Source organism: Gossypium hirsutum, chromosome A06 (genome assembly GCF_007990345.1).
Source record: "Gossypium hirsutum isolate 1008001.06 chromosome A06, Gossypium_hirsutum_v2.1, whole genome shotgun sequence".
NCBI lineage: Eukaryota > Viridiplantae > Streptophyta > Magnoliopsida > Malvales > Malvaceae > Gossypium > Gossypium hirsutum.
Genome location: NC_053429.1, coordinates 100,115,596 through 100,141,283, shown reverse-complemented (window position 1 = coordinate 100,141,283; position 25,688 = coordinate 100,115,596). Strand labels below are relative to the sequence as shown.

Below are 25,688 nucleotides of genomic sequence, written 5' to 3'. Positions count from 1 at the left end.
TTTCATCACCCCATGCATACGTGTATATATATATTTATCATTTCATTCGACATAATTACATAGACATTATGACTATTTAAATCAATACCAAATATATGCTTAATGACTTACCTTGTGTTGGGTAAGACGGTTCCAACTCGGCTACTCGATGATCTTTTCTTTGCCTTTACTTGATTCTCCTCCTTTAACTCCTTGAGCTTAATCAATAAATCAACTAGTTTAACCATCTTGCTAAACATTCATAATTCAATTACACATGCATATGTATGTTTGTATATTCGGCAACCATCCTCACTAATTACCCATTTAGTCGATTATACACATAATTAAAGGTAACATCACGAATGGGCATACTTATGTATATATATATGTATATATACTTCCGAATGGGCATCACAATTAGGTTTAACACCACCTTCATACTCAATTAGATGGCCGAATGTATGTATATATGTACAATGTCAACTATAACATCATTTAAACACCTAATTTCATCTCATGAACACTTGATCGAATTTTCCTAATCTAGCATAGTTTCACATCTATTTGTAACATCATGTAAATCCACATATAACTACATTTCTTAAGTTCCACATCTTAATGCCCATTATAGCCACTCCCATAGTCTAAATCTAACAATTGGCAACACCCACCTTTCCACTATGTTAGCCGAATACTCATTCTCTTCTTAGTCCTAAATTCGGCACCTCCAACAAAATAGCTTAACAATTTCAACTTTCATGCTAACATAACAAGCAACTTAACACATCCATATAACTAGCATGCTAATAGCATCAAGGTATCAACTAAAATTTTTAAGCTCCTTAGCCGAATCCTAACTCTCCAACAACCCCAAATCCAACCATGAGATAGATAGAATTTAGACTCATCACCCAAAGGTTGTATATACTTCCAAAAATAACCTTGAACATACCTTAATCTAGAGGACCACCTTGGCCGAATCTTCCTTCTTCCTCTTCCTCTAGTTACGGCAATTGCAAAAGAAAGAAAACATGAACACTCCTTCTTCCATCCTCATTTTGTTCATCTTTTCCTTTTTAATTCCTTTCTTTTATTTATTTTAATTGTTAACTAATAAATAATTGCCTTGAAATTCAACCTAAGGGATGGGCATCATGGCATGGCCGGCCACTACTTGGGTTTTTTTGGCAATTTGACATGCAAACCCAAGATCCCTCACTTTGTTATTATTTGGTCCTTACACATTCCCCTATCATATTTTCTTAAGTTCTCAACTAAGTCAATCACACGAAATTCACATTCATAAGTCTAAATTAAATCATCAAATTTTCACACATGCACTAATACACATAGAGGACATGCAACTAAATTTTAAATAAACTCTTGGGACTCGGTCTTATGGCCCCAAAACTACATTCCAACTAGGGTCTAATTTAGACTGTCACACCTACAACAACATTTATCAATCAAGTCTGAAAATGGAAACTTATGAGGCTTTGTATGGGCGTAAGTGTCAAACACCCTTGTATTGGATCTAGTTGAGAGAGAATTAGATACACGGGATTGACTTAGTTAAAGAAATCGAAGAGAAATTTAAGGTGATTCATGACTGTTTGAAGGCCGTTTCGGATAGACAGAAATCCTACATGAATTTGAAACAGAAAGAGAACGAGTTTCAAGTCAGGGATAAAGTGTTTTTGAAAGTATCCCCGTGGAAGAAGGTTCTCCGATTCGGAAGGAAAGGCAAATTAAGTCCACGGTTTATTGGAACTTATGAGGTGACTGAGAGAATTGGACCGGTAGCATACCGATTAGTGTTGCCATCAGAGTTAGAATAGATACACAATGTATTCTATGTGTCTATATTACGTAGCTACCGTTCGAACCCCTCGCATGTGATCTTGTCGACAGAGGTTGAGATTAGATCAGACATGACTTATGGCGAAGAGCCGGATAAGATTTTGGCTCAGGAAATAAAACAATTGAGGAGTAAGACTATTGCACTTGTTAAAGCATTATGGCATAGACGTGGAGTTAAAAAAGCCACATGGGAACCCGAGGAGACCATGAGAGACCAATACCCGAATCCATTCACCGGTAAGATTTTCGTGGACGAAAATCCATAAGGGGGAGAATTGTAGCAACCTAATTTTGGGCCCAGTTGGAATAGTGGTTTCGTGACCACTAATCTGAGGACGGAAAAGTTATTTTTTTAATATTATTTTTTGTGTTGTGGCATAGTTATATGAGAGTATAAATTTTTTGGTGAATTAATTTTAGCGATTTCATGCTTAATTGTGAAAAATGACTAAATCGCATAAAGTGCAAAAGTCCTATTTTGATAGCTAAGGATGTCAAATAGCTAGAGAACCTAAATTGGGGGTCTTTAAAGGGAAATTAGACCCTTTAAAGAGGCATGGCCGACCATAGGAGACAAAAGATAGAGAAAGTCAAAGTTAGGTGGAAATTTGGTAATTTTTTTGACGAAAATGAAATAAAATAAAGAGAAAAGATATCATCTTTTCCCTATCTCCTTCTCCACCAAAAATTCAGCCATTGTAGGGGTTTTGAGCTTCAAAAATTTCAGCAACTCTCTACTCTTGCAAGTAAGTGACTTTAATGGCTTTTCTTGAAAATGGTTGCCGATAGTTTTGTTAAATGGTTGAAAGTCTAGGGTTTTATCATGAGAGTGTTGATGTTATTTTCTAAAATTTTATGGAAAAAAAATGAACCATGGTTTGAAATAAACAACGTTTGTGAAGGGATTTCTCATGAATACCTTAATAGAACCATTTTGTAAAGTTTGTAAAATAGATAGTAATGTTATGAAATATTGGAAATTTGGGGTTGTCATAAGAGAGATAAATGGTCGGGCTTAATTAATAAGGAAACTCGATAAAAATTAATTTTCGGGCCTAGGGGTAAAATAGTTATTTTGTGCAAGTTTAGGGGCAAAATGGTCATTTTGCCCAAATCATAAATTATTGAGCATTTAGATTTTATTGATAATTAACTAACTAATGTTGCCATTTTAGATTATGAAATACAAAATCTGAATCTAGATCGGGGGAAGGCCAAGCAAGTAGATTAAACCAACTAGTCACCACATTTTGAGTACCGAGGTAAGTTGTATGTAAATAATACAACTACATTGTTATTATATGTGTTTGAATTGATATAGCATAAATTGCTTGTTTTTGGAAATGATTATGTGTGATGAATATTGAGATAGTAGAACTCCCGTTTGAACATTAGGAAATTAATCGGATATTCATGCCATGACATTCGAGTTATTTGTGTGCTAGTGTAAGACATGTCTGGGACATGCATCAGCCATATTATGAGAGCTAGTGAAAGACCATGTCTGGGACATGGCACCAGCATTGAGACGAGATCTAATGTAAGACATGTCTGGGACATGCATCGACCTCGAGATGTAAGCCAGTGTAAGACATGTTTGGGACATGCATCGGCTACGAGATGTGTTAGTGTAAGACCATGTCTAGGACATGGCATTGGCACGGATATGTGAGATCTAGTGTAAGACCATGTCAGGGACATGGCGTTTGTAATATCCCGAATTAGGGCCTAATCAGAATAGTGGTTTCGTGACCACAAATTCGAGATAGAAATAATTATTTGAGTTGAATCCGAACTCATTGAGTTGAGTTCGGAACTCAACGATTGCATGATTGTGTAAAAATTTCGTGATAAAATCCTATGCCTAAAGTGCTTAAATTGAAATTAGGGACTAAATCGAATAATTTGCAAAACTTGCATTCTAGGAGTTTTTAGTATGAAATTGCTTTGGAATATTAATGAGGAGGTCTTAAATAGCAATTTGACCAATTTCTAAGTCTATGGACAAAAATTGGACATGGATGGAATTTTTTTGAAAGTTTAGTAGAAAGGGCATTTTGGTCATTTAGTTATTAAAATGAATTAAAAACAAAATTAAAAGCCAATTTTTGTCCATCTTCTTCATTAGGTCGAAATTTCAAGGGTTCTCCATAGCTAGGGTTTGTTTCAAGCTTCCAAGCTCCATAGTAAGTGATTCCAAGCCCCGTTTTTAATGTTCTTTATGTTTTTGGAATCCCGGTAGCTCGATTAAGCTTATGCTAGCAATAATTCAACCTAGGGTTCATATTTGGAAAAATGCCCATAGGTGAAATTTGTGTATTTTGGTGTTTGATGATAGAACATGAGGTTTTAAATTATGGTAGACAACTTGTGCTACTCGATTTTAAGTGAAAACGAGTAAAAGGGCTTAATCTGTAAAAATACCTAATAGTCATAAGTACATGTTAGAGTGAGAATTTGATGTTGTCTAAGAAGGGAAAAATGATCAAAATTTCATAAAACATAAGAATAAGGGATGAAGTTTAATTCCCGAGCCTAGGGGCAAAAGTGTAATCATGCAAAAGTTTAGGGACAAAAATGTAATTTTGCCAAAGTTTGTATTAAAGACTTTTTTGATGAATGTATGTATTAAATAAGATTAATTTGGCATTATAGATCAAGAGAAACGAGATTCAAGTCGCGATCGAGGGAAAAACAAAGTTTACAAAGAATAGGCTCGATTGCTAATATTTTGTATCGAGGTAAGTTCATGTGTAAATGTAGTAACATAATTGTCATTTTGAGAAATTTAGTGTTGTTTATATGATATGATGCTTATTATTATCATGAAATGTTATGTTTTCTGGTTATTGTTGAATAATATGTAATTATGTGAATTACTTGATGAGTATGAACTATCACCGAGTATCGGTTCCGATATTCTGTGGAAGACGGCAAAGATGTGAGATCGAGGAAAAAGCTCGTTTGAACCTTAGGAATAGATTAGAATACAAGTGACATGTCACTAGGATATTTGAGTTCCGAACTCGTTGAGTTAAGTCCGAGTTCGTGAGATGTAACTAGGCATCCGAACTCGTTGAGTTAAGTCTGAATTCACTTATGGATGCGAACGCCCGAGCTCGTTGAGTTGAGTCCGAGTTCACTTATGGGCGGGTTACATGGTAGCTTGGCTACATAAGTTCCGCAGGCTATTGAGTTTCTCTAGCTGCAGGTATGGCACTTACATTCATGAAATCCGCGTATTCGAATTATATTCCGATGTGTTCAATGGGTGAATCTTAAGTGAATGAGAAGAATACCTAAAACGAAGGTGATATATTGGTAAGTGTGGTGAATGAGAAAATTTGACAGGTATGTGCTTAAATCCTTGGGTTGAGAACTTGGTATGATGAAATCGTAGAAAGATATTAAATGCAAACAAAACACGAATGTATTGATGTTGTTTATGCAAATGATGTTTTATGTGGAATTCCATGATTATGTTACTTGCTATTTGCATGTGAACTTACTAAGAATTTATGCTTACCCCCTCCTTTTCATTCATTGTAGCTGTTGACAAGCCAGCTTGAGAATCAGGAAAGGTCAAAGACTCGTTCACACTATTTGAAGGCCTAAATCGGTAAAATGGCTTGTGTATTTTGAATGTGGCATGTATGGAAAAATACTCACTTTGTGTAAATGATTTTATGACATGGTTATGGTTTGGTAAGAAAAGGGTTTGTGAAAGATTAACCATTGGAATGGCCAATCTAAATCATATTTGATGCCATGTATGTTTAAAATGCTATTTAGTCCATGGAAATCTATAGTAAAATGAAATTTGTTATAAAACAGAATATTGCTGTAGCAATGATGTGAATTTGAAAAATCACTAAAATAGTAGAAATTGACTTAAATGATGAATAAGTTAAGAAATCGGAGCTTTATGAGTCTATTTTCATATGGATTGAACAAAATAGGTATATGAATCATATTTTATGAGATATTTGAATTTTTGTGAAATAGGGCCAGAGTGATTTCTAGATCCCCTGTTCTGACTTTAAGAATTCACCATAAATTGTAGAAAAATAATTAGAAGTCATTATTTATATGTACAGATTCCTTATTGAGTCTAGTTTTAAGATAAACAAACGGCATAGTCATTGAAATTCTATGCAGAGAGAAATCTAATTCGTAATACACAGAGGAGACTTTAACTAATAAACTGTACTAATTGGCCCGACCAAAAATTCCAAAAAAAATTAGTAGATAGATATATGAGTCTAGTTTCAGGAAAAATTTACGGAATTGGATTTCAAGTTTCGGAACTCGAGATATGAATTTTTAAGCGAGTATAGCGCAGATTGCCAGCTTGTGTGGAAGTTTTAAAAATAAATTGTTTGAGCTGTATAAGTAATGAATTAAGTCCTTTAACACCTCGTATTCGACTCCGGCGACGGTCTTGGGTACGGGGCATTACAGCGTTGGCCTCGATTTTGATAGTTAGTGTAAGACCATGTTTGGGACATGGCATTGACTTGATGGATAAGCCAATGTAAGACCATGTCTGGGACGTGGCATCTTTGAGGCTTAGTGAATATCCGATAGCATTCGAAATTGTTCAACGGTGAGAGTTATAGTTTAAGTTAAACGAGAAAAGTATAACCATGTTGTGAGTGGCACAGGTACCTATTTGAAATGTATAAGATGTGAGCTCAATATATGCTATATGAATTGTATTGGATAGTGATGAGTAAGTTGTGCTTATGCCTACTTTTGTACTATGAGCATGATGACGAATGGTAAGGTTGTTGTTATATTTATTTGCATGCAACTTACTAAGCTCTATTTTTACCCCCTCTCCTTTCCATTTTCTTATAATGCTACCTAATTAGCTTGGGGATCATTGGACATCGGAGGTATCAATCACACTATCAACTGAAGCGCTTGGTATAGTTGGTTTATTATTTTGAATATGGCATGTATAGGGCTTAGACATTTGAGTTTTGTGTTAATGTTATTTTGGCCAAATGTGTTGGCTTGGGATGAATCCTTTCATTTTGTATCCAGCCTTGGATAATGGCTAATGTTCATTATTGAAATATGAAAATTATAATATTTTCATGGATGAGTAAATTGCATGAATGAGATAATGCCTTGTGTGGCTGATTAGACCTTGTATTGTTGTGTGGAGTTGTCATGTTAAAGATTACGTAGGTTAGTACAAGTAAGGGTGGCAAAAAGGTTTGGTAAATAGCCTTATTTTGTCCATACGGGCATGTGTCTAGGCTATGTGTGACAGACGGTCAACCCCATGGGCTTGTTATCTGACCGTGTGTCCCTTGCACGTTAAATTGACAAGTCAATATGCTTGGTAATAAACACATGAGAAGAGACATAGCCGTGTGAAGGACATGGCCTCCGGCCACGGGTGTGTGCCTTGGCCGTGTGTCCTAAATTGGATGCTGACGTCAAAAATAGAATGTCAAGGTTTTTGGGCACGGGCTGAGACATGGGCTTGTCATGGCCGTGTGAGGGACATGGGCCATAGAAACGGGCTGGTGTCAGGCCATGTGAAAACCCCAATAGGTTCGAATTTAGAATTTAATTCACATAGGCATGGGACACGGGTGTGTACCTAGATGCTTAGGCCGTGTGTGTCACACAGCTCATCAACATGGGCATGTTATAATGACCATACGGGCGTTTTGCCCTTCTACACAGGCGTATGCCCTGTTTCAAGGGTCATTTTTATAAAGTCAATTTAAGGACCTGAGTTGGTTTTGAATGACTTTCAGTGGAGGGTTGAGGCCTCGTACGCCCATATTGAGGGGGTTTAAACAAAGTTGAAATTTTTTTAAACTTGAACAGGCTCATATGGTCTAACTTAGTACATGTGTATGTGATTTGTGAACGGTAACTCCTCGTACCCGGTATCGACGTCAAACTCGGGTAAGGGGTGTTACATTGGCACCCTACTATGTGACTATGATTTTTAAGTATCACTCAGTATTCCAAGTGGTTCAATGGGTAGTCCAAGGATTTGTCAAAGAAATAACAAGGTATGATCATGTTGAAAGAATATAGGTATGTACACCAAGCTCGTAGTTATTAAGATCACAAAATGATTAAGCCTTGATGTGATGAGAATGAGGGAATTATGATTGCCCCTAGGGCGTGTGTTCTGGCCGTGTGTCCTTTGCACCCTAATTAATGCGAAACAAAATACCTAGTAGTAAACACACGGGCAGAGACATGACCGTGTATCTCAGCCGTGTGAAGGATACGACCTTAGAACATAGATGTGTGCCCAGGCCGTGTAAAGTCTGCACTTAATTTCAAGAATTTAATTCGCCACACGGCCTAAGCACATGGGCGTCTGACTTGGCCGTGTGACTCTAATTGTATGATGACATCATATTTAGAGAGTTACATGAACTGACGACACGAGCATGTCCTAACCCACACAGGTGTGTGGGACCACACGACCTACCCACATGGGCATGTGACTCTCCAAAACAAGAAAATCTTTTTAAGTATCGAAAAGATTCTAAAAGTTCTCGGTTTAGACTCGAACCACACCAAATGTATGTTTTGGGCCTCGATGGCCCATATAAGGGATAGTATACATGTGACTGAAAATTTTTAAAATAGATAGAAATTCATGTCTCGGTTTTGCATGATTGTTTGAGTTTATGTCCAGTAACGCCTTGTACCCTGTTTCGACGTCAAATACGAGTAAGGGGTGTTACATTTAGTGGTATTAGAGCTACAGTTTAGTCAATTCTCAGACTAACCTAGCATATGTGAGAGTCTAGCTATACATATCATAAATGAATTATGATAGTGTAATAAATGAATTATGATAGTGTAACGACTCCTGACCTTTTTAAATTGTGTCTTGATATAGTCATGGATCCCAATCGAGCTGAGGCTGATGAAGTAGAAAGTAATGCACCAGCTTCTGCTCAAGGGGCGGCGCCAGTTGAGAGTAGACCCGTGACTATGAGTCAATGAGGAGAAGATGAGGCTAGGGAAGCCTTTCTCCATATGATGAATGCTTGGTATACAGAGTTTGTTCGAGCGAACCCGAACGCTCAACTCCTTCCACCTCCACCTACTACCCAGCCTATTCTAGTGGCACCCCGTGGTATGGATTTTATGAGACTGAATAGACCTCCGGTGGATAAATTTCGAAAGCAAGAGGCTGAAGAGTTCTGAGCTAGCATTGATGAAGATCCGGAACGACCAGAGTTTTGGCTCGAAAACACCATCTGGGTTTTTGAGGAATTTTCATGCACTCTGAAAGAGACAATGAAATGTGTTGTATCACTGCTTAGAGATTCAGCTTACCACTGGTGGAAAACACTTGCCTCGATGGTACCGAATGAGAGAGTGACATGGGTATTTTTCCAAGAGGAGTTTCGGAAAAAGTATATTAGTCAGAGATTTATGGATTAGAAAAGAAAAGAATTTCTTGAGTTGAAGCAAGGTAAAATAACTATAATTTAATATGAGCAGGAGTTTGTGAGACTCAGCAAATATGCTCGGGAATGTGTGTCGACCGAAGCTATTATGTGCAAGACGTTTGAAGACGGATTAAGCGAAAACATTTAGAAGTTTGTTGGTATGCTTGAGGTGAAAGAGTTCGTTATACTCGTTGAAAAAGCTTGTAAGACCGAGGAATTGGCCAAAGAGAAGAGAAATGTCGAGTCTGAGGCTAGGGACTCAAGGAAAAGGTCTATGAACAAGTCTTTTCAGTCCATATCGGAGAAGTCGAGGGACTTCTATTCTCGATCCCATGCTTCTATTGGGCATCTGAATAGAAATAGAGATAAACAGTATTTGGGTACTAAGGCCCAGACCACCTCGATTGCTAGTGTTGGTAATGCTCGAAAAAGTAGACCAGAATGTCCACAATGCGGTAGACGTCATCCCGGTGAGTGTCCAGGGAGTGACAAGACTGTTTCAAGTGTTGTTCCCCAGACCACTTTATTAGAGAGTGCCTCGAGATGGCAGAAAGGGAGAGATATCAAAGTGCAAGATCGGGTAACACTACTAGTCGAGGTAGACCGTAGAGAAATTTGGGTAGTGAAGCAAGTAGCAAGAGTGCCCCTAAAGAGTCTGCTGTGAGACCCGAGGGTGAAACTCCTCTAAGGCGGTACGCTATTCGCCTCGCAAAGGGGCTTCATCTCCGAATGTGATTATGGGTACATTTTCTATCTATGATGCTACTATTGTTGCTTTGATTGATCCAGGATCTACCCATTCCTATATTTGTATGAAATTAGTGTCTAGTATCAGTATGCTTGTTGAATCTACAGAATTTGTGGTAAAAGTGTCAAACCCGTTAGGCAAATACGTGTTAGTCGATAAAGTATGTAAGAATTGTCCTTTGATGATTAGAGGTCATTGTTTTCCGGCTAACCTTATGCCTTTTCCGTTTGATGAGTTTGACGTAATTCTTAGTATGGACTGGTTAACTGCTCATGATGTAGTAGTAAATTGTGGGAGAAAATTTGTTGAATTGAAATGTGCAAAATGATTATATTCTCCAGGTTGAATCAGATGAAATGGATAGCTTGTCTGTAGTGATTTCTTCTATATCCGCTCAAAAGTGTATATTTGCCAGATTATCTCCAAGAAGGGAGGTTGAATTTGGTATTGATCTAGTTCCGGGCACGACACCCATTTCTATTGCTCTTTATAGGATGGCTTCAACCGAATTAAAGGAGTTAAAAGCTCAGTTGCAAGAGTTGACAGATAAAGGTTTCGCGAGACCTAGTTATTCACCATGGGGTGCACCAGTTTTATTTGTGAAAAAGAAAGATGGTTCGATGAGGCTTTGTATTGATTACCGAAAACTCAACAAGGTGACGATAAAGAATAAGTAGCCCTTGCCGAGGATAAATGATTTATTTGACCAATTGAAGGGAGCCACAGTATTTTCCACGATAGATTTGAGGTCCAGTTATTATCAGTTGAGGGTTAAAGACTCGAATGTGCCGAAAACTACATTTCAAACGATGTATGGTCATTATGAAATTCTAGTGATGCCTTTTGGTTTGACGAATGCTCCTGCGGATTTCATGGATTTAACAAACCAAATTTTCTGACCTTATTTGGACAAATTTGTTGTGGTGTTTATCGATGATATCCTGATTTATTCTTGTGACGAATCTGAACATGCCAATCATTTGAGGACTATTTTGCAAACCTTGAGAGATAAGCATACGTATGCTAAGTTTAGAAAAGTGAGTTCTGGCTTAGAGAAGTCAGATTTTTAGGGCATATTATGTTGGGTGAAGGGATCCGAGTAAGATTTCGGCCATTTTTGATTGGAAACTACTGAGAAATGTATCTGAGGTTAGAAGCTTTTTGGGCTTAGCCGGTTATTACCGAAGGTTCATTAAAGGATTTTCTATGATTGCCTCTCCAATGAAAAAATTGTTGCAAAAAGATATCAAGTTCGAATGGTCAGAAAAGTGCCAACAAAGTTTTGAGAAATTGAAAGCATTGTTGACTGAGGCTCCAGCATTAGTGCAACCCAAACCGGGAAAAGAATTTATGGTTTATAGTGACGCATCCTTAAATAGATTGGGTTGTGTGCTTATGCAAGAAGGCAAAGTGATAGCCTATGCTTCGAGGCAATTGAAACAACATGAGAAAAATTCTCCGACACATGATTTGTAGCTAGCTGCCATTGTGTTTGCATTAAAGATTTGGAGACATCACTTGTATGGCGAGAAGTGTTGGGTATTCACTGATCACAAAAGTATAAAGTACTTGATGACTAAAAAAGATTTGAATTTACGGCAACAGAGGTGGCTAGAGTTGATAAAAGATTATGAGTTGGTGATTGGTTATCACCCGGGCAAGGCGAACGTCGTCACTGATGCCTTGAGTAGGAAATCCTTATTTGCCTTGAGAGCTATGAACACTCAGTTGACTGTGTTTGATGATGGTTCAATACTAGTAGAGTTGAGAGCTAGACCAACATTTCTCTAAGAGATCTGTGAAGCTTAGAAATGCAACAGTGATTTACAAACCAAGATAGCTTAATGTAAGTTGGCTGTTGAATCAGATTTTCGGATTGGTTCCGATGGTTGTTTGATGTTCCAGGATAGGGTCTGTGTACCTAGAGATGACGAGCTTATTGGGAAAATTATTCATGAGGCACATAGTAGTTGTATGTCAATCCATCTGGGCAATACCAAGATGTATAATGACTTGAAGAGATTCTATTGGTGGTAGGGTATGAAAAGAGACATCTCAAAGTTTGTTTTGAAATGCTTAATTTGTCAGCAAGTGAAAGCCGAGCACCAACTACCTTCGGGTTTACTTTAGCCTTTGACGATTCCCGAATGGAAATGGGACTTTACTATTATGGATATTGTGACAAGATTGCCATTGACCCCGATAAAGAAAAATGTCATTTGGGTTGTAGTTAATCGATTAACGAAATTAGCACATTTTTCGGTACGTGCCGACTACTCACTTGATAAGCTAGTCGAGTTGTATGTTTTTGAAATTGGGAGACTTCATGGAGTATCTATGTTGATTATTCCGGATAGGAATCCAAGATTCACATCGCAGTTTTGGAAAAAGCTACAAGAAGCATTGGGTACGAGATTGAATTTTAGTACTGCTTTCCATATCTAAACTAATGGACAATCCGAAAGGGTAATGTAGATTCTTGAAGATATGTTACGGTGATGTGTTATTGAGTTCCAAGGTAGTTGGGAAAAGTACTTATAGTTGGTAAAATTTGCCTACAACAATAGTTCTCAGTCAAGTTTGAAAATGGTGCCTTACAAAGCATTGTATGGGCGTAAGTGCCAAATACCCTTGTATTAGACCAAACTCAGAGAGAATTTGATCCACGGAGTTAATCTAGTCAGAGAAACTGAAAAAAGGTACAGATAATACGTGTTTGCTCGAAAGTCGCTTCGGATAGATAGAAATCCTATGCAGATTTGAAACTGAAAGAGATTGAATTTTAGGTCGGTGATAAGGTATTCTTGAAAGTATCTTTGTGTAAGAAAGTTTTGAGGTTTGGCCGGAAGGGCAAGTTGACTCTACGTTTTATTGGACCATATGAGATCACCGAAAGAGTAGGGTCAGTTGCTTATCGGTTAGCCTTACCATCCGAATTGAAAAATATTCTTGATGTGTTCCATGTTATTATGTTGTGTCGATACTGATCTAATCATTCGCATGTGATTTCACCGACAAAGGTCGAGATCCAACCGAATATGACTTATGGCGAAGAGCTGATTAAGATTTTGGCTCGAGAAGTCAAATAATTGAGAAAAAAAGTATTACCCTTGTGAAAATTTTGTGGCTAAGACATGGGGTTGAAGAGGCTACATGGGAGACCGAGGAAAGCATGAGAAACCAATACCCAACCTTTTCACCGGTAAGATTTTTGGGGACAAAAATCCCTAAGGGGTAGAATTGTAACATCCCGAATTAGGGCCCAGTCGGAACAGTGGTTTCAAGACAACAAATCTTTGGTAGAATAATCATTTTATGATTATTATGAGGTCTATGATATGATTTCATACTTGTGTGAAAATTTCATGAAGAGATTTTATAGGTAAAGTGTCCAATTTGACTTTAGGGACTAAATTAAATAAGTTGCAAAATATGTCTTTCTATAAACTTTTAGTATGAAATAGCTTTGGATTATTAATTAGAGGTCCTTAAATACCAATTTTCCCAATTTCTATTTTTATGGACAAAAATGGGCATGCATGGATAAAATTTGAAAGTTCAATGGAAAGGGCATATTGGTAATTTGGTAAATAAAAGAATTAAAAGGGAAAATGAAGTGAAAATCTTGTCCATCTTCTTCAAGGGTGTGCCGAAATTTCGAAGGACCATAGCTAGGGTTTTTCTTCAACTTTTCAAGCTTGAAAGTAAGTACATCCTAGCTTCGTTTTTTATGTTCTTTATGTTTTTGAGATCCTTGAAGCATAACTTAGCTATTCCTACCATTATTTTGAGCTAGGGTTCATGTTCAAAAACTTACCCATGTGTGACATGCATGTAGTTTGGTGTTTAATGGAGGAATATGAAAGTTTGATGCAAGGTAAAATATGAAAGTTTGATGCAATATAAACATCTTTTCTAAGTGATTTTTCATGAAAACACCTAAAAGGACTTGTTTGTAAAATATGTAAAAATAGGTGGTAAAAACATGATTTGTTGAAAAAGTGGGCTGTTATAAGAGGGAATATGAATTGGCTACTTGGGTAATAAAGAAATTGGACACATTTCATTTTGCGAGCTTAGGGATCAAAGTGTAAATATGTGAAAGATCAGGGGCAAAATTGTAATTCTTTCCAAAGTATGATCTATGGACTGATTTGAATAATGTGATAATTAAATAAGTGAAATTTGATATTATAGATCAAGAAAAACTAAGTCCGGACCTAAACCGAGGGAAGAACAAGGTTGTATACTAAATCAAATAGTTAGTTACATTTTTGTACCAAGGTAAGTTTGTGTGTAATTGATACAACATTCTATTAAACATTTAACACTTAAAGTTGCATGAATTGTATATTTTCCCTTGTAAGTATTATTGATGTTGTCCGACAAAGATTTGAGGCGAAGGAAGCCGGTTGAACCTTAGGAATACCTAGGGCATAAATATCATGACCGTTGGGTTGATGAGATCCCGTATAATACCATATCTAGGATATGGCATCGGCATCGATATGTGAGATCCCATGTAAGACCATGTCTGGGACATGGCATTGGCATTAATACTAGAACATCGTGTAAAACCATAGCTGGGCTATCAGCTTCGATATGTGAGATCCCATGTAAGACCATGTCTGGCACATGGCATTGGCATCAATAAATGGTACCATGTAAGACCATATCCGGGATATGGCATTGGCACCCTACTATGTGAATATGATTTCCTAAGTATCCCTTAGTATTCCAACTGGTTCAATGAGTAATCCAAGAATTTGTCAAAGAAATAACGAGGTATGATCATGTTTAAAGAGTACAAGTATGTACGCCAAGCTCATAGTTATTGAGATTACGAAATGATTAAGCCTTGGTAAGATGAGAATGAGGGAATTATGATTTTGAGTTCTATTAAACATTATAGATATTGAATGAGATAGGATATGACTACAATGATTGATGAGAATGAGGGAATTATGATTTTGAGTTCTATTGAACATTATAGATATTGAATGAGATAAGATATGACTACAATGATTGTTGAGAATAAGATGAAATAAATTATGTTATGTATGTGTATGAAAATGCATATTTTTATTGTTTATTATGTACATGCAAGCTTAATAAGCTCTATGCTTACTCCCTCTCTTTTCCATTTTCTTATAGAGTCATCAAGATAGCTCGGGGATCAAGGGACATCAAAGGCTCTGTCACACTATCAATTGGATCTTTTAGGTATAGTTAGTCTCATTATTTTGAATATGGCATATATAGGAACTTGGTTATTTTGTTATATGTCATATTTGTTTAGCAAATGTGTTGCCTTTTGATGGTGTTATGATTCATTTGTATAAGGCCATGTGATATGGCTCATAATGATTATTGGGTTGTAAACCTATTCATCTATGCATGTATGTGCCAATTCCATTATGATATGGCTATTGGTTGTTGATGGTTGAATGATGATGGCTACTATGTGTGTGTTGGTAAAATGGGGCTTGTCATGATATTAAGTTTTAATTTAGTATAATGTGATGAGAAGTTGTCATGCATAAGCTATGTTCATGAATGTTTAAGTATCTTTGGAGCCATGAATGAGTTGTGCAAATAAGGGTGGAAGTTGACTTGGAAAATAACCTTAAATTTGTCCACACGGGTAGACACACGAGCGTGTCTAGACCATGTGTGACACACGGCTTGCCCCAAGGGCGTGTGTTCTGGCAGTGTGTCCCCTGCACCCTAATTAATGCGAAACATAATGCCTAATAGTAAACAAACGGGTAGAGACACGACCGTGTGTCTCAGCCATGTAGAGGACACGGCTTTAAAACATGGGCGTGTGCCTAGGCCGTGTGAAGTCTGCACTTAATTTCAAGAATTTAATTCACCACACGGCCTAAGCACACGGGTATGTGACTTGGCCGTGTGACTCTAATTGTATGATGACGTCATAGTCAGAGAGTTACACGGGCTGAGGACATGGGTGTGTCCCAAGCCACACGGGTGTGTGTCCTACCCATACAGGCGTGTGACTCTCCAAAACAAGAAAAATTTTCTCTGTGTCAAAAAGATTCTAAAAGTTCTCGATTTAGAACCACACCCAATGTATGTTTTGGGCCTCGATGGCCCATATAAGGGATGATATACATGTGACTGAAAAGTTCTAAAATGGACACAAATTCATGTCTCGATTTTGCATGATTGGGTGAGTTTATGTCCAGAAATGCCGTCTACCTTGTTCCGGTGCCGAATATGGGTAATGGGTGTTAGACGTGTGCTAGGCCGTTTGGTGAATTTTTATTTTTGAAATTTAGGTGCAGTTTTCACATGGCCGTGTCCTAGGTCATGCCAGCCACACGACTGAGACACACGCTTGTGTCACTGCCCATGTGTCCAGTTCTGAGCATTCTATTTTTTTCATTTTTAAGGTGTAGGGACACACGACCTGACCACATGCCCATTACTAGCAATCCCAATGGCTAGGTTACAAACATCATCATCAAGCCATAATTGGCCAATTAAGCTTCTGTATGTCATTATACCAAAATGAGATTTCTATTTATACCAAAATGATTTAGGGGATTGTGTGTAACACCCCGTACCCGAGACCGTTGCCAGAGTCGGACACGAGGGGTTAACGGGCTTAATCCACTTATTACCACAGTCCATTTGAAAATTTTCCAGACAAGCTGGTTACTGCGTCACTGTCGCCTTAAAAATCATATCTTGAGTTTCAAAACTCGAAAACCATTTTCGTAAATTTTTCCTGAAACTAGACTCGTATTTTCATCTAAAAATTTTTTTCTAGAATTTTTGGTCTAGCCAATTAGTACAGTTTATTAGTTAAAATCTCCCCTGTTTCAGGGTTCGACTACACTGACCTTTGCGAATTACGACTTGGATATCTCCCTGTAAAGAGTTTCAATACTGATTCCGTTTGTTTCTATAGAAACTAGACTCGAAAAGGAATCTATACATATATGGAATGACTTCTAATTATCTCTGGTTAATTTATAATGAATTTCCAAAGTCGGAACAGGGAATCCAGAAACCGTTCTGGCCCTGTCTCACAAAAACTTAAATATCTCTTAACATACTGTTCATATGATCGTTTCGTTACTTTCCTATGAAAATAGATTCATCAAGATTCGATTACATAATTTATTTACTATTTAATTCCATTCCTAATATTTTTAGTAATTTTTCACATTCACGTCACTGCTGCTATCAGCATCTATTTTTAAGGTAGACTTTACCTATTACATAGTTTCCATGATTCAACTAGCCCTTTGGCATAAATAGCACAAAATATGATCATGATTAACCATTCCAATGGCGAATCGTTCCCAAACATTTCCATACCTCTTAATGAACATCATACAAGACGATTATAATACTAAGCTCAAAGTGTATATAAGCCATTTTCGCATGGCTATCCAAATTTATACAAAACTAAAGGGTACATGACCCACAACAAAAAGGGTTGTCCTATACATGCCATTTCAAAGTTCAACCAAAAATGTACCAAAAGGGGGTTTGATAGTGTGGGCGACTTCGACTTCGACACTCCCGAGTCCGATAGCTGACGAACCAAAATCTATAAAACAGAGATTCAAAGAAACGGAGTAAGCATTTAATGCTTAGTAAGTTTTGAGCAATGGAATTAGGCTCAACTGAAGTATAGCATTCATATAACTAAACGGATAATTTCATATACACATATATTCTCAAAAATCAGTCCTACTTCACATTTCCAACCCTTATATTCATACATAAGGGATCAACTTAACCAAAAACCGGAAGCTCCTTAATCGACTGAGCGAATGCTATTTAAGACGAATCAATTAATCCAATGCATGTACAACACATACCTCGTTGTTGAGATTTTACGAGCGTACTAATTGAAATTATTACAGCAGATCGCTCATTCCCAAACTCAAGAAATCTTCGGGATTTAGCCAGATATAACTACTTGCACAAGGCCTTCGGGTCTTAGCCCGGATGTGGTCACTAGCATAAATGCCTTCGGGACTTAGCCCGGATATAGTCGCTAGCACAAATGCCTTCGGGTTTTAGCCCGGATATAATCGCTAGCACAAATGCCTTCGGGTCTTAGCCCGAATATAGCAACTCGCACAAATGCCTTCGGATCATAGTCCAGTTATAGTCACCTAGCACAAAAGCCTTCGGGACTTAGCCCGGATATCATTCGAATAACCATGCACATATATCAATAAATCATGACACATCCATATTTCATTTTCATTACCAAAGCTCAAACACAAAACACTTATCACACTTACAAATTTCGGCTCAATAGCCACATACAAAGAGCATGATTTTGATTTACTTAAGACATAATCTAATCGAATCATAATCTAAGCTCCATTACTCGAAAACTTACCTCGGATGTTGTCGAACGATTTCGGCGGCTATTCGATCACTTTTTCCTTTCCCTTATCCAACTTTGGTCCTCTAAGCTCTTGAGCTAATTCAAACAAATTTAACTTATTAAAGTCTCATTATGCTAGCTTATGGCCGAACATGACAATGAATTTGATGGGTCATATGGCCACCTTTAGCTCAAATACAAAATGGTCATACGCATTTTTAATCACATTAAGCAATTTAATACAATTCATTCGAACATCAAAAGAGAAGCTCAAGGTACTTAGCCCATATATACATTAGACATTAGAGTCACATATGTACGAAATCACGAATCGAATTCAACATATTAGCTAATATTCCCCTTAGCCGAATTTTCTAAGTCAAGATAAAGCCATCAATATGCTTACCTATGGCCGAACATACACATCAACTTATGTACTCATTCATGTGGCCGAACATACATGTCTATGTTGAGGCCGATTGCAACACTTAATACATTCTACAAGTATGGTCACTTGTATTGACTAAACACCATTTTGTTTCAAGTTCAAAACTTGGCCAATACACATATATACACTAGTAAAGCATCCTCTCCCTTTCCATCAATTCAACACATGCATTACTCATTAATATACAAAATTATGTTCGGCCTTAGCACACAACTTGCTAGCCGATTCTTCTCCATCTAGCAACTAATGCACATATGTGCTCATTTGTTAGACTCTACTTCATCTAACAACAACCATATTTTCCCTTCTACTTCCTACCATGGCCGGATGCTCAAGATACCTCAATATCGAAACTTTTAGCTTGGATTGCTTAAAGAACTTGGTGATGAGTTCAAATTTACCTAACACCTCAAGCCTCATAACACATCCATATAGCTAACATGCTAATAGTCTCAAGGCTTTAACTAAAACTTTTGAAGCCTCTTAGTCAAATACTAACTCTCTAATAATCCCGAATCCATCCATGAGATAGTTAGAATTTAGACTAATCATCCAAGGGATGTATGAACTTTCAAAGCAACATTAAACATACCTTAATCTAGTGAGCCTTCATTGCCGATTTTTCTCCAAGCTCATTCCCTTCCTTTCTTTCTTCTATTCGGTCAAAGATGTTCAAGGATGAACACTTTTTTTTTCTTTGTTTCCTTTCTTCCATTCACGGCAAAAGGGGGGGCATGCATGAGACCATTTTTTTTCATCACTCCACCTTTTTGCATTACTTTAATCCTAACCCCTTTTTTATTCTTTCTAACATAACTCACTAACACAACATGTTTACAACATGTTTCCACCCATAGCATGGCCGGCCACTATGCTTTAATTTTTGGGTAATTTGACATGCAAACCCATCATTTCACAACATGCATTATTAGGCCACTTTACATTTGCCTAGCACATTTCCAAATTTTCTCACATAAGTCCTATTTGATAAAAGTCACTTACTATTAACAAAATTCAAACATGAAATTTTCACACATGCATATGTACATATAATGAGCATCAACTATGACGGTTAATTATCTTTATGACTCGGTTTAGTGGTCCCGAAACCACTTTCCGACTAGGGTCAATTTAGGGCTGTCACATAGTGTGATGACTGCTTCGATTGACTTCCAACCTTCGTGAGCTTTTAGCACTATAAAACAAGGAAAAATAAATGAGGTAAGCATTTTATGCTTAGTAAGTTCGTATAACGGAAAATAAACTTACCAGTCTTATTTATTAATACAAGCACATATAAATACACATTCCATCAATTTTGGGTAAGTTACCTAAACACATACACTTATTTAAACAAGTTAATCACATAACCTCATATAAATATCAAGTAAACATAGATTAGCTCATCACATTACAAGTTCCTTAAATTTTTCACCTTTCTTGTTTCAAGATTCCTTTTTCATTGAACTATTGAAATGCTGATGGACATCCGGTTAGTATACTCAAAAGTACCCCTTTGGGCACAAACTTAACAAGCACGCTCTCAAGCCACCTATTATGTTATAGGATTACTAGTCCAGGCTAAATCCTTTTTAGGACATATGCTCTAAAGAGCTTAATTTGGATTGCCCGTCTAGGCTAAACCCAACTATAGCTTATGCTCGAGCGGCTTATATCAGGGTTACCCATCCGGGCTAACTCCTTTTTACAACAAGTCGAATATTATCCTCGTTCGAGCATATCACCTTAATCCATTGAATTTCAACGTTCAACCAAAACATAGCAATTTGCCCACATTTCAAAACTTATGATTATTTTATAATGTATGTTATCTCATTCACATCAACTCAATAATACAATTAAATTCTAGCATTTGACATATATATTTAAGTTACACGAACTTACCTGGAAAATGATTTGTTTTTGAATTTCAACTAATTCGAAACCTTTTACTTTCCTCGATCTAGTTCCGTAGCTAGTAATTCCGGATCTATATGGATAAATTTGACTATTAATGTATCACATTTCATATACATTCGCATTCTATTGCATCCTAGGAAAAATTACCATTTTGCCCCTATCCTTTTCAAAAATTCTGATTTTGTCCCAAGGCTCGGAAAATAAAATTCATGAAATTTAACCCTCCTTCCAAGCCTAGAAGAAATTTATAAACAACATTTACAACACACATTTTTCACAAATTTCCAAATTTTTCATGGGTTTTTACCATTTTTCATTTTAGTCCCTAAATCAAGTTTTCATCAAAAATTTCTTTGTAAAAGTTGTTTATCTATGAAAAAACTTTCATTTTCTACCATAAATTTCTAATTTTTCCCATATTCATCCATGATCCAAATTTCATACCTTGATAACTTTTCAAATTAATCCTCTAAATAGAGAGATTGGACTATCCCGGTTTCAAAAATATAAAAATCATTAAAAATGGAACTTAATTTCATACCTTTTCATGCTTGGTAAGTTGTCTTCCTCTCTTCTAAGGTTTCCATGGAAATTTTGGGGAAGATGATATAAATTTAGATGAATAGTTCTTTTTATTTAATTACCATATTTTAATTTTAGTGATTTCTAATTTAGTCCTTTTCCTTTTCTACTTTTTCCATGGATGAGTCATTAAAATATCTACTAACTACTCTTTAATGGTCTAATTACCATATAAGGACCTTAAATTTTGAATTCTATAGCTATTAGATACCTATAGCTACTAGAATCCAACTTTTGCATTTTAAGCGATTTAGTCCTTTACCTAATTAACCATACAATCGATAAAATTTTCGTATCAAAACTTTCATGTGACCTTCCTATCATGATGCCAACTATAAAATAAAATAAAATAAATTTTTATTTTTCACTCTGATTTGTGGTCTCGAAACCACTATTTCGACCTCACCGAAATTGGGCTATTACAAATTTTGTGCCATGTTCTCAATGATTTCGTATGTATCCTCGTTCATTTTGTTCATAAAGACTCCTGCTGCTCCTTGTTTAATCCAAATCGTGCATTTGCATCAAACCCATTATAAAATACCTGTAGTCGCATCCACTCAAGAAATTTGTGGTGCAAACATTTTTGAATCAACATTTTGAAATGTTCCCATACCTCATAGAAAATTTCTCCTTTCATTTGTCTAAGACATCAATCTCTCGTCTAAGCTGAACTGCCTTGCTAATTGGAATGAACTTCTATAAAAGATTTCCAGTGAGTTCATCCCATGTGGTGATATGTAACACCCCGAACCCGAGACCGACACCGGAGTCGGACACGAGATGTTAACAAACTTTGAAAAATTTTTCCAGACACTGCCCAGTCTGAGTACTAGTCGCTTCAAAAATCATATCTTGAGTTTCACAACTCGAAAATCAGTTTTGTGATTTTTCCCTGAAACTAGACTCATGTCCCCACCTATGTATTTTTTTCTAGAATTTTTGGTCGGGCCAATTAGTACAGTTTATTAGTCAAAGTCTCCCATGTTACAGGGGTCGACTACACTGACCTTTTCCCATTACGACTTGGATATCTCTCTGCACAGAGCTTCAATACTGATGCCGTTTGTTTCTATGGAAACTAGACTCAGAGAGGAATCCATACATATATGGTATGAGCCTTAATTATCTCTGGTTAATTTATAGTGAATTTCCAAAGTCGGAACAGGGAATCCAGAACTGTTCTGGCCCTGTTCCACAAGAACCCGAATATCTCTTACTGTACTGTTCATATGATTGTTTCGTTACTTTCATATGAAAGTAGATTCATCAAGGTTCGATTACGTAATTTATTCACTATTTAATTCCACTCCTACGAATTCTTGTGATTTTTCCAATCCACACCACTGCTGCTGTCAGCCTCTGTTTTCAAAGTAAACCTTACCTATTTTCGGGGTTTCATGGACCAACTAGGGCCTTGTCATACATATGCCCACATATGATCATACTTAGCCATTCCAATGGCTGATCATTTGCTCAACACTTCCATTCCAACTATAGTTACATCATGAAACCATCTATACATTCATAAACACGAATGGTCTAATGCCATACTCCACTTCTACAAGCCATTTTCGCATGGCTGTACACTTATACATTTCATAAAGTACTCGAAAACAACAATGGGTAGTCCTATACATGCCATATCAAAATTCAACCAAAATAGTACCCAAAAGAGCCTTTGATAGTGTGGGCGACTTCGACTTCAAGATCCCGAGTCCGATAGCTGGAGAACCAAAAAATCTATAAAACAGAGGAGCAGTGTAACGAGTAAGCAATTTATGCTTAGTAAGTTTTGAGCAAGGAATTCCAGCATAAACAAAGAATAACACACATTTAGCTAAACGGAATATTTCACAATACGCAATTTACCGATATCAAACTTGCTTCACAACATTAACAACCCTTATGTACATACACAATAGACTAACTTAGCCGAAGGCCGGTAGCTCGTTTATCAACTGAGCGAACATTTATTTGTAAGGGCTCGATTAAATTCAACACATACGTAACATATCCCCATATTGGGATGTTTTTCGAGTATTCGCTGGAATTTTACAGCAAGCTCATTCATTACCAAATCACGTACCTTCGGGATTTAACCGGATATAGCTCCTCGTTCAAATGCCTTCGGGACATAGCCCGGTTTTAGTAACTCACACAATGCCTTCGGGACATAACCCGGATTTAATAACTCGCACGAATGCCTTCGGGACTTAACCCGGATTTAGTATCTCGCACAAAGGCCTTCGGGGCTTAACCCGGAATTTGTATCTCGCACAAATGCCTTCGGATCTTAGTCCGGATATATTCACTTAGCACAAAGCCTTCGGGACTTAGCCCGGACAGCATTCAATTAATCATGCACATCTAACAATAATTCATGGCACATTCATATTTCATTTTCATTTGCGAAACTCAAACACAAGGCACATATCGTCCTTGCACATTCGGCTCAATAGCCTCACATAGAGCATGATTTAATCACATCGTAATTTAAGCTCTCTTACTCAAGAACTTACCTCGGGTGTTGTCGAACGATTCCGCTAGCTATTCAACCACTTTTTCCTTCCCTTTATCGGATTTATTTCCCCTTTGCTCTTGAGCTTAATTAAACAAATAAATTGATTTCATCATTTAGGCATCAAAAAGATGAACACAAGGCACTTAGCCCATATTTATACATTAGACATTAAAGTCTCATACATGCAAAAACCATGCATCAACACAACATATTAGCTAATTTCTTTCCCCTTGGCCGAATATGCATGTCTATTTTTGGGGTCGATTTCAACACTTAATACACACATATACACACTAGTAAAGCATCCTCCCCCTTTTCATCAATTTAACACATGGATTGCTCATTAACATGCAAAGTTACATTCGGCCTTAGCATACATCTTGCTAGCCGATTCTTCTCCATTTAGCAACCAATGCACATATGTGCTCACACAAAAATGCTAAAAAGGAGGTTCAAGAATCATCAAGCCATCATCACATGCATCATTAACAAGCTTCATATTTTGCATGCAATGGCATTAACACAACCTCCACCTAGGCCGAATCTTAACTCATCCTCATGCCTCATCACCACAACATCAAACACCAACCAAGAATGATGCATCCATGGTCAAGTGTCATTTCCATCACATAGCAAGATTTAGACCATGGGCTAGGTAGAACTCAAGCTAACAACTAAAACATGCATGCATCTCATGGAACATCATCAAACATACCTTAGCCTAGCTACATGCATGGCCGAATCTCTTCACCTTTCTTCTTCTTTCCTCCTTAAAATTTTTGGCCAAGGATGAACCAAAGGATGAGAAAATTTTTTCTTTGTTTTTCTTTCTAATTTAGGCTAAATGAAGGTGAGAAAAGGATGAACAAAGATCTTCTCCTCTCTTTTCTTTAGCTCACGGCAGTGGGGGGAAAGAATCAACTACACACTTTTTTTTTTGTGTATTCATCGTACTCCTTTTCATTATTTAATTTCCATGCCTATTATTTTATTTTTTTCCACCCATGATGCACCAACAAAACATGTCTATGACATGTCTTGGCCATCAAACTTGGTCTACCATGCTTGTCATGGCCGGCCACTACTAGTAGGGGGGAATTTGACATGCAAGTCCCCCCTTTGTCCACATGCACTAATAGGTCCTCACACATTGACCTATCACATTTTAGAATTTTCTCACATAAGTCCTATTGACTAAATTCACATGAAATCAACCAAATTGAAGCTTGAAATTTTCACACATTCATAATTACATATTCTAGACAATAAGTATCACATTCAAACATTTCGGTGACTCGGTTTAGCGGTCCCGAAACCACTTCCCAACTAGGGTCAACTTTGGGCTGTCACAACTCTCCCCCACTTAAGAAATTTTCGTCCCCGAAAATCTTACCAGTAAATAGGTTTGGGTATCGTTCTTTCATCGAGCTCTCGGTCTCCCAAGTAGCTTCCTCGATCCCGTGTTTGAGCCATAACACCTTTACTAGCGGAACTCTTTTGTTTCGCAACTCCTTCACTTCACGAGCTAGGATACGCATCGGTTCTTCCTCATAGCTCATGTCGACTTGAATTTCAACCTCTGATGGGCTAATTATATGCGATGGATCAGATCGATAGCGTCGAAGCATCGAAACATGAAAGACGTCATGAATCTTTCAAGCTCCGGGGCAAAATCAATCTATACGCAACCGGACCAACTCGTTCGGAGATTCGTACGGCCAATGAATCTGGGCTCAACTTGCCCTTACGGCCGAACCTGAGTATCTTTTCCAAGGTGAAACCTTAAGGAACATTCT

The 25,688-nt window shown here is 37.2% G+C and overlaps 1 non-coding gene across 1 annotated transcript; it reads left to right on the top strand.

The window, feature by feature from the left end:
- Window positions 1-21,934: 21,934 nt before the first annotated feature.
- On the top strand, window positions 21,935-22,039 carry LOC121231241 (small nucleolar RNA R71). Its single transcript, XR_005929306.1, has one exon. It is a non-coding gene; the product is annotated as a small nucleolar RNA R71 (small nucleolar RNA).
- Window positions 22,040-25,688: the final 3,649 nt, after the last annotated feature.